Consider the following 10,000-nt stretch of genomic DNA (forward strand, 5'->3'; position numbering starts at 1 on the left):
ATTTTACTTGTTCTAGGTTAGTCCATATCGTCGTTTGATACTTCTATGCTTTCCATATTTATATTTGTGTAATGGTAGAGGCAGGTTATCAGGATTAGGCAATTTCGAATCAAGCAAATTTCCCCTAATTCAGGCCGGAATATTTTTTTTTCAAACAGGCGCTGAATACTATAAGTATCAAAATAGATTTTATTATAAATCATTTGGTAATATTCATATAGCTAATTATAGGTGAACAGGATGATCAAATCACCACAATCATATATGTTGTTGTTGGGGTATTAAAGCCAACACTTGTTGTTGGCACGGGCCTTTCCCTTGGTTGGCCCGTAGGTGATCTGTAAAAATTTATAAGGTAGTTGCATTAATGGAAATTTGAAAGGTTTTTAGTAGTAGAAAAAGATGTGGATAGGGTAAGGATGATGGTGGTAGTGGTAGAGGGCCATCATTTCTCGGATAGTGGTAGTTTGAAAAGTGGGGGTGTAAGGCTTTTGAAGATTAGAGAAAAATTGTGCAGGTGGGGTTGTCCAAACCTTTACTCCCTAGGGTCCCTGCAGAGAGATTTTTAAGTGGTAGATTAGTTGAGAAGTGAAAGGGGGTGATGTGAATAGAGCCTTACAATGAGGGGATGAGATGGTGCATGGAATGAGGAGGTCTTACCTTGGTGGAGGTAGTGTTGAAAGCAACTGTGCATGTGTGTCTATGCTTTCGACAATTGCTTTTGCCAGTGTGGCTGCCTCTTTCATGGCATGTGGTGTGTTGATGTCTACAAGTAGATCACCTCGTAGCTGTGCTGTTTCTCTGCATTCTAGTAGGTAGTGCAGGAGAGGTTGTTGTGGTATGACATCACAGTGTTCACACCTTGTCTGGATGTCATCTAGGAGTTCCCAGTTTGCTTTGTAACCCAGCCGGAGTCTGTGTATGCATACTGCCAGTTTTCTTGGGGTGTATCTGTCTATGGGAGGGGGTTCTAGTTCCGATGCCCATTTGTACCATGTTGCAGAGGGAGAGCCATTCTCTATCCTCATATGTAGTTCCTTGATTAGGTTGTTCTTGAGCTGTGTCTTTATTTTGCTTTTGATTTGTTGCAGTGCAGGCTGTATGTGCACCTGTACATTGTGAATGTGTTTGGTGCTTTTGGCTAGCTCATCAGCCTTTTCATTCCCTGGTATCCCGATGTGACTGGGGATCCAGTTTATAGTTACTAGTCTGTTTCTTTCATTATGTTGATGTAAGAGGATTTAAATGTCCGCTATCAGGGATTTGTTTTCTTTGTTTTTGTCCTGCTGTAGGACCTGCACTGAGGATCGTGAGTCAGTATGGATGACTACTGGTCCTTCCTCATTTTCAATAGAGTATTTTAATGCTTGCTGTATTGCGACAAGCTCTGTCTGCAGGGTGGAGACATTGTTGGATGTTCTCCAGCAAGCTGTGAACTTGCAGGAGTGAACTGCCGCTCCTGCTGTTTGGGTTCCAGGATCTACTGTACCATCAGTATAGTAGATCTGTGCCCCTGTTGTTTCTACTGAGGTTATAGCTGCTTCTGCTGCGTTTCTGAGTTCTTCTATTGTGCAGTTTTCTTTTGCCCTTGGGAGTTTGGTGTAGTTGAATTTAGCAACTTGTTTTTTCCATGGTGGAATGTGTATAGTACTTTGTGCTGTGTCAGGTTTTAATTGTAGGATTGTTTCTGTAAGGCCAAGTCTTTTGATGTTATCGCTATGGTCTTTGCCATAAGAATCTGGGGTTTGTACTTCAGGATGTTTGGATAGTTCCTCTCTTACTCGTCTTTTGGTGATTGAGTCTCTGTCTGACAGGAACATCTTTGCAACTATGCTTGCATTTCTTAGTGCAATTCTGTCTTCGAGGGTTGGTAGTCCGGTTTCCAACCTTAGGTTGCAAAGTCTTGTCCACATTGGGGCACCCAACATGAGCCTCATGGCATTGTTTTGAATCACTTCAATTGTGCTTGTTTGTAGATCTGTTAGTCCCAGGAGTGTTGGGGCGGCATAGTCTACTAGTGATCTGGAACAGGCTAGATAGTATTTCTTTTGGATGTGTTCATTTGCTCCATCCTTGAGCCTGCACATATATCTCATAGCTGCATTTCTGGCATTTGTTCTTTCCTTGAGATTTTTTATCTCTTGCTTGAAAGTGAGCTGTTTGTCTATTATTACCCCGAGGTATGTGTATCGGTCCACCCATTCTAGGGGTTCCATTCCTATTGTGAGTGGTTGTACGGGGTTTGGGGCTTTGATTGTCATTGCTTTTGTTTTGGCAATGTTAATTTTTAGTCCAAGCTCATTGGATTTGTGGCTGATGGCATTGAGTGCTCTTTGCATTTTTATTGTCCTGACTGGCCCTCGAGCTATTACACATACATCATCTGCATAGATAAATATATTAACTCCTTCAGGTAGCTGAAGTGAGGCTATATTTTCCATGAGGATGTTGAAAAGGAGGGGGCTTAGAATTCCTCCTTGTGGCGTACCATTTTCCAATTCATGATATGTGGATATCACTCCTTGAAATTTGACTCTGGCTTGCCTTCCTAGCATGTAGTTTTTAGTCCATGCTAGTAGGTGTCCTTTGACTCCTTTTTTGGCTACTGATTGCAGCACTGCAACTGGGCTTGCAAGCTCGAAGGCTTTTTCAAAGTCTATGAAGACTATTGTTGCCTTGTTCTGATTTATGCAGCTTAATACATCTGTGATGCATTCAGAGGTTCCAATTCCCTCCTGATATGCATATAGCTGCTTGTTTAGGGGGCCAATTTTGTACTTTAATCTGTTTAAGACCATTTTTTCTCCTGTTTTTTCTATACAGGATACCAAGGCTATTGGCCTGGGATTTGTTGGATCCTTTGGCTTGGGGATTGGCTGTGTATCTTGTTGACTCCAGGTTTGAGGCCTTATGTGCTCTAGGTGTGTTTTGTTCAGTAATCTTAGGAATGCAGTTTCTCCTGCTGGACCCATGTGTTTGATCATTGTGTAGGTGATTTTGTCAGCTCCAGGTGCAGTGTCTTTCCCTGTCTTTTGTACTGCTCTTAGCTCCTCAACTGTGTATGGGGTGTCTGTGTCATCCTGCTGAAGGCAGGCTGTGTTGATCTCTTCCCATCTTGATGGTGCCAGTTGCTCTTGTTGCATTCTGGTTTCGGGGGAGAGATTGATTGACAGTGTTCTGTTTGCAAAGGATGTTGCAATTCTTTCAGCCTCCTCATGTGGGTGTGGGTGTGTGGCAATTGGTGTCTTTCTCTTTTTTCCGGCTACTCTGCCTAGCCATTTCCAAAGCTGAGTTAGATTGGTGTATCCTGACAGGCTTGAACACCATTCCATCCATTTTTCAATTCTGATTTCATGGATTCTTTCATTTGTTTCAGTTTTGACTGTTTGTAGTAGCTCTCTGTTTTCTACTGTGGATCTTCTTCTGTATATTTTTGTGACTCTGTTTAGTCTGGTTTTTAGTCTTCTGACTTCTGGGCAGTAGTACCAGGAGTCTTTGTAAGTGTAACTACCTTGTGTTGTTTTTAGTGGCATAGCTCTGTTGGCTGCATTGTGAAAGGCCTCAACTAGGTCTTTTTCTAGTTGGTCTATGTCCTCTGGAGGAGCGTAGCTGATTGCCCATTCCTCTATGGTTGTTTGAAAGCAGACCCAGTCTGCTAGGTCCTGGTTCCATCTTGGTGGGGGTGGTGGGATTGGAGGTAGTTGTTGTAAGTCCAATTCTGTCACTGTGGCAAAGTGATCACTTATCAGGGTTGAGTGTACTTGCCACTTGGTTAGGTGATTAATGGCTGTTGTGGCAAAAGTCAGATCTAGTCTTCCACCTCTTATGTGTGTAGGTTGCCCTGTGTTTAGGAGGGAGACTCCCTCAAATTCATCAAGGGCGAAAGCTATGTGTTCCCCTGAGGGGTTTGTCCTTGATGGGGATGATAGTATGGGGTGATGTGCATTAAAATCCCCGCAGATAATTGTAGGTGTTCTTTCTGTGTGAGCAAAGAGTTGAGTTAGTTGTAACTCTCCTGTATCCTCCCTATGTAATTTTCTGTATATGTTGTATATGTCTATTTTTTGATTCAGTAATGTTATTGTTACTGCTAGTGTCTCTATGTTGGTGCCACAGGGAATAGGGTTGTGTAACCTTGTTGTTGGTATGCTAGTTTTAACTAATGTAGCTAGTCCTCTGTCTGTGCCTATCTGTGGTGCGATGTAGGCATTGTAGCCTGGGATTTTTAGTTTCTTTCCTGCTGGAAGATTGGTTTCTTGTAGCAGGATGACATCTACATTCTCAGTTTTGCATATTGCAATTAGGGAGGAGATCTTTGATCTAACACCGGCTGAGTTCCAGTTCAGAACTCTTACTCCATGGTGTAGGTTGAAGAGTATTGTCTTGGGTCCCTAGGGGCAAAGGCAATTGCCTTGACCTCGGAGGATGAAGTGGATGAGGTGGATGGGGTGAGAGTGGATGATGGGATGATGGATGGGGTGAGTGGTATGATAGGTGCGGGGACTGAAGTGGAGGATGTGGAAGGTACGGGTGATTGAGGTGATGGAATGGTAGGTGTGGTTGGTGAGGAGTGAGAAGTGATCTCCTGGATAGCAAGAGAGGGGGATTGGGAGGACTTATTCCTGGAGAGCAAGTCTTTTAGGACTTGTTCAATGCTGGTAGCAATTGTTGCAGCATTGATTTTTCCAGTCACGGCCTGAGTGACTAGTTCGGTCAATTTATCCTTTAGGACCGTGGTCTTTATGAAGATGGTCCTAGGCAGTGGTTTCGGACCTTGGGTTGGAGCCTTGGAGGTAGATCTGGCTCTGGGTTTAGATACTGACCTGGTTCTTGTTCTGGAGTTGGAGTGCCTGTTTAGCTCCTCCTGGGTATAAAATCTCCTTCTGGGTAGAGGTTTGGGGGCCGCTCTTCCTCTAGATGGGTCCCTTTTGTCTTTGGGGAGGGCAGCAATTACTCTTGCTACCCTTTCAGGGCATCCCCAGGCCATTGCAGTATGCCCTTTCTTGCAGTTTGAACACTTTTTGACTGTGGGTATTCCAGCAGCCTTCTTGTCAATGCACTCCTGTGTGGGGTGCTTAAGGCTGCAGACAGCACAGGTTGGGACCTTTGCTTGGCATTGGTCCTTGTGATGCCCATACTTCTGGCAGTTGTAACATCTGAGGGGATCTGGGTAGTATTTGTTGACCCTGAAGCTGCCAAAGATGCCTAGGTCGACTCTTCGTGGGTGTGGACCCTTAAATGTCACCAGTATGGCTTTTACTATCCATTAGGATCCGAATTTCACATTGTATTTCGAAGAACAGAGTTTTTCTAAGGTATTTAACTAAGTTACCTGATTTATGAGGTTATTTATAGTAAATTATCATGTCTGAAATTAAAAATCTATTTTGGGTCCAAAAAGGGAAGAAAATATGAAATAAGAAACGAAAATTGTGGTCACTGTAATTGTTATCATAAGAGAATTTTATTCCGAATTAATAAAACATCACGAACATATTTTACTGCACACACATGGTAAAATCGGAATTGTGTTTCCTTTTATTAAATTATACAGTTTTGCTTAGAACAGATGAGGTAATTTTAGTGGTGGTTAACTTCTCAAACTTAGTAGTCAGAACTTTGTTGTTACTCATCAGTGGAGAAAAAAAAAGGTCGTAAGAATTCATAATTAGGAAACAAATTGCAAACCAGGAACTGGGCACTTTGTTATGATAAGCAAGTGTTTCTCCCCCACCTTTCTGAGTCTCTCTCTCTCTCTCTCTCTCTCTCTCTCTCTCTCTCTCTGAAATATGACGGATGATATATATTTACAAATACATATACATGCGGGGTATGACTACTCCATCTGCCCCCTCCTTAAGGGACGGCGAAACTGAGCGTGATCGGATATATATATATATATATATATATATATATATATATATATATATATATATATATATATATACATATGTGTGTGTGTAAGTATATGTAGATATATATATATATATATATATATATATATATATATATATATATATATATATATATGTGTGTGTGTGTGTGTAATTATATGTAGATATATATATATATATACATATATATATATATATATATATATATATATATATATATATATATATAAATATATATATATATATATATATATATATATATATATATATATACAGTATATATATATATATATATATATATATATATATATATATATATATATATATATGTGTGTGTGTGTGTGTGTGTGTGTATGTGTGTGTAAATATATGTAAAAATATATATATATATATATATATATATATATATATATATATATATATATATATTACATAAATATTTCTTGAAACCACATATTCTGTAGCATAATAATATTCCATAGAGTTGACAAATCCCGTTTTAAATTTACACTAAATAGATTAACTACTGGAATAAATATAAAACATCAATTGTATTTTTCAGTGTTTTATTTAGTATTTTGACAGTTTAAATATGGATATGAGTGCAGGATTATGAATGATATTCTGTGACAAACGTTATAGATTTCTATAGGGTAATTGAATCACCAACACATCTGTAATTATGATCAGGTGTGTAATTCGAAAAGGAATTTAAGAAAAAATGGTTATATAATATTTCTGATATGATATCCCCTCACAACACGTGTTACAAAAAGGTGTGTATAATTCTTATCACAAACAGTACCTCAATTGAAACAGGAACTGGAAGTCTTTCGTGACTTTTGCTAATTTTGTTAACATTCAATATTTCAATAGTTAAAATCAGCCCATGTCCACTTCCTTCCATCCGGGTTTTAAAAAGTAAATTCATAGATTTTCTTTAATAAAAGCAACAGAAAAATAGACTTATTTGATAATTATGACTGTAATATAATGCTTTTGTTTGTGTTTCCTTTTGAAAGGAAGGGCCTTGGTTTAATTCATTATTGCTGCGTACACAAATACCTCGTAGAATCTCAGAGAGCTAGTATTTGTTGAAAGTGTTTGGATACTAAGATACCTTCCTTGGACGCCGAAAGAGTGGCAGAAAAGAAACCCCTCTGAGGATGAGTAAAGTCCGTCGTATGTTGCAAATAATGTATAGGTTGTGAAATTTCCAGAGGGGATATATTCCATTCCGACACGTACCTAAAAGGAAATTAGATTTAGCAAAACATTTTATACTCTTGTCTACTAAAGAATTTTTTTTTTTTTTTAATTTTCCTACGACACTTATGTCAACTTAATAATATTTTGAGTTTGTTAATGCACCTTTGCTCTCGTATTCTCACAGACTATCAATCACCCCACTACAGAAACTGTCCCCACTGCTGACGAGCTTCAAATAGCTTCTTATCTTCAATCTCTTGTTAATTTAAACCTCACTTCCTCACTCCTCTCTCGATATTTTCCATAAGCCTTAATCTACTGTCTACCAACTGGTCTTCTCTCTTTGCGTCTCCATTCTAAGAATGTCCTTCTTCCATTAGTTTTACGTGTCCAAACCACATTGGTTGCCCTCTTGATGTCTTCACTTCGAAGTTTATCCAGTTTTGTGATGCATTTTATCATTTTGAGTACCTTCATTTCTGCTGCCTGGGGCTGGCTTCTATCATTTGATGTTAACGTCCAAAACTCATGGTCCTAGGTTAGAATTTGCGTCAGTAAGGAGAGTTATATAAGAGTTTTTACTTTACAAGGTATGTTTCTCTCTTTCAATAGTGGATACAGTAGATCATCATCATCTCCTCCTACGCCTATTGACGTAATGGCCTCGGTTAGATATCACCGGTCATCTGTATTCTGAGGTTTTAATTTAGTAATTCTCCATTCATCGTATCCTACTTCACCCTTCATAGTCCTCAGCCATGTAGGCCTTGGTCTTCCAACTCGTCTAGTGCCTTTTGGAACCTAGTCAATCATTTGATGAACTAATATCTCTTGGGGAGTTCGAAGAGTATGCCCAAACCATCTTCATCTACTCCTAACCATGATTTCAACCACATATGGAACCTGTGTAACTTCTTTCATGGTTTTATTTCTGATCCTTTCGTGCCAGTTAACTCCCAATTTCTTTCTGAGGATACAGTAGATACGGGGTTTTATTGAATTTATATAATCTACTTATTATACCCAGCTTAGGATCATTTTGATAACTAAATAGAACTGTCAAATTTCTGCACTGTTGTAATGCTTGTCCTTTTAATGAAATATTTATATCTGCCAGTATTCCAAAAAGGAGCTTAAACTTAGTTTTCTCATTGGTAATCTTCATGTCATTTGATGTTAAGATGCTATTCCATTGTGGCATTCTCTGTTGAAGGTCATCTATAGTTTCTTCTACAACTGCATGTTCATCAGCATATATTAGATCAGTGATTATTTTCACATCGGGATTCTGCTGGCTCATGCCTTCATTCATGAACAAAATGTATAGTAGAGGGTAAATAATGTTAAATTGCCTTACTCCTGGCTGAATTTAAAACAAGTTCTCATTTCCAGCGTTAGTTTTTACTCTGGATCTGATGTTTTGATAGGTGTTATAAATTGTTCTTATAAGTTTTAAAGAACCCCATAATACATATCTTTCAATGCATCCCATAACTTTTGCCTTTGTCAAATGCTTTCTCTAGGTCTATAAAAAAAAGATTTAGCTGCCTGTGTTCCACTCCCAGCTCTTTTCAAATATTATTTTCATGGTGAAAATCATGTCTGATGTTCCTCTCTCTAGTCTAAAACCAATTTGCTTCTCACATAACTTTGGCTCTATACATTCTCTTAATCACTCCTCAAGTATTCTCTCATATGCCTTGAATGCATGGACCGTTCAACTTTATCTCTATTATTTATAGGTAGAGCACAATAAACATCTTTACCAATCCTCAGTGGTATCGTCTCCAGGTTTATCAAGTCCAATAGGAATATGGTGCCATCATTTCCAATATGTTTATGTAGTTCCCCAGATAGCTGATCTAAAGTAGAGGCTTTACCATTTTTCATTCTCTTGAAAGTACATTTTAATTCCTTTTCTGATATGCCATGTTCATTGCTCTCATTGATATTAAATTTTAGATGTTCTTCTTCATGTATATTGTTAGTGATACTTAATAGTTTTTGAGGATTTATTTTTTCAGCCTAATTATATATTTTTGGTCTCTGTTACGATTGCACCATTTCATGGGTCTGTGATTACATAGGTGGAAGATGTAGACTTCCTTCTGTATTTTTGGCAGTGTTATATATGAGTTTTCTTGTTTCTTGAAGGGCGTTCTTCATCTCCTCTCCCATTTTCTTCCTAAATCTTACCTTTAACTATTTTTTTATCTCTGTTTCTCTACTGGCCTCCTTATAGTTGATGTGATCTTCTAATCACATGGTTTTCATCCATTTCCGAGGGAGTTTTATTTTGATAGCAATAGACGATTTAAGTGTAAGAGTCCACCAAGGGTCTTTTGCCTTTTATCTCTTCCTCTAATATATTTCTTTTGTACTAAATTTGTAGCAGAATTAAAAACTACTGCTTTGAAGCTATTTAATTTTTCATTTGAGTTATTAATTTCCAGTTGTGTTTGCTTTGCTCTGATTATTCTCCTTTTATTTCTTCCTCAGTATTTCTCCTCTATCAGATAGGCAAGAACAAACCAATTTCTTGTTTGATTTTTTTATTGGTTTAGGTTCATTTACCATTGTTACCTGCCTATAATAATATGTGATGTAAAAGAGAGAATTTCACATTGAAGAAAATACTATGTGTATGTAATTAGCTATTTTATAAGTTTTGTTCGTTAATTAAACGATAGAGACCCAATTACAATAGCTGATTTCGTAATGAAAGAGAGACTAGTGTAGAGAGAGAGAGACGAGAAAAGAGAGGAGTGAATTGGTAGTTGGAAGCTAGTGTTTGTGTTAAATGTCCACGTTGCAAATTCGGTAGATGCAACAAATAATCCAGCGAAATGAGTTGTTGCTCACAGAAAACTGTTAACAATAAGGTCGCTGAATGTATG

The sequence above is a fragment of the Palaemon carinicauda genome, chromosome 42 (assembly GCF_036898095.1).
Source record: "Palaemon carinicauda isolate YSFRI2023 chromosome 42, ASM3689809v2, whole genome shotgun sequence".
Lineage (NCBI taxonomy): Eukaryota > Metazoa > Arthropoda > Malacostraca > Decapoda > Palaemonidae > Palaemon > Palaemon carinicauda.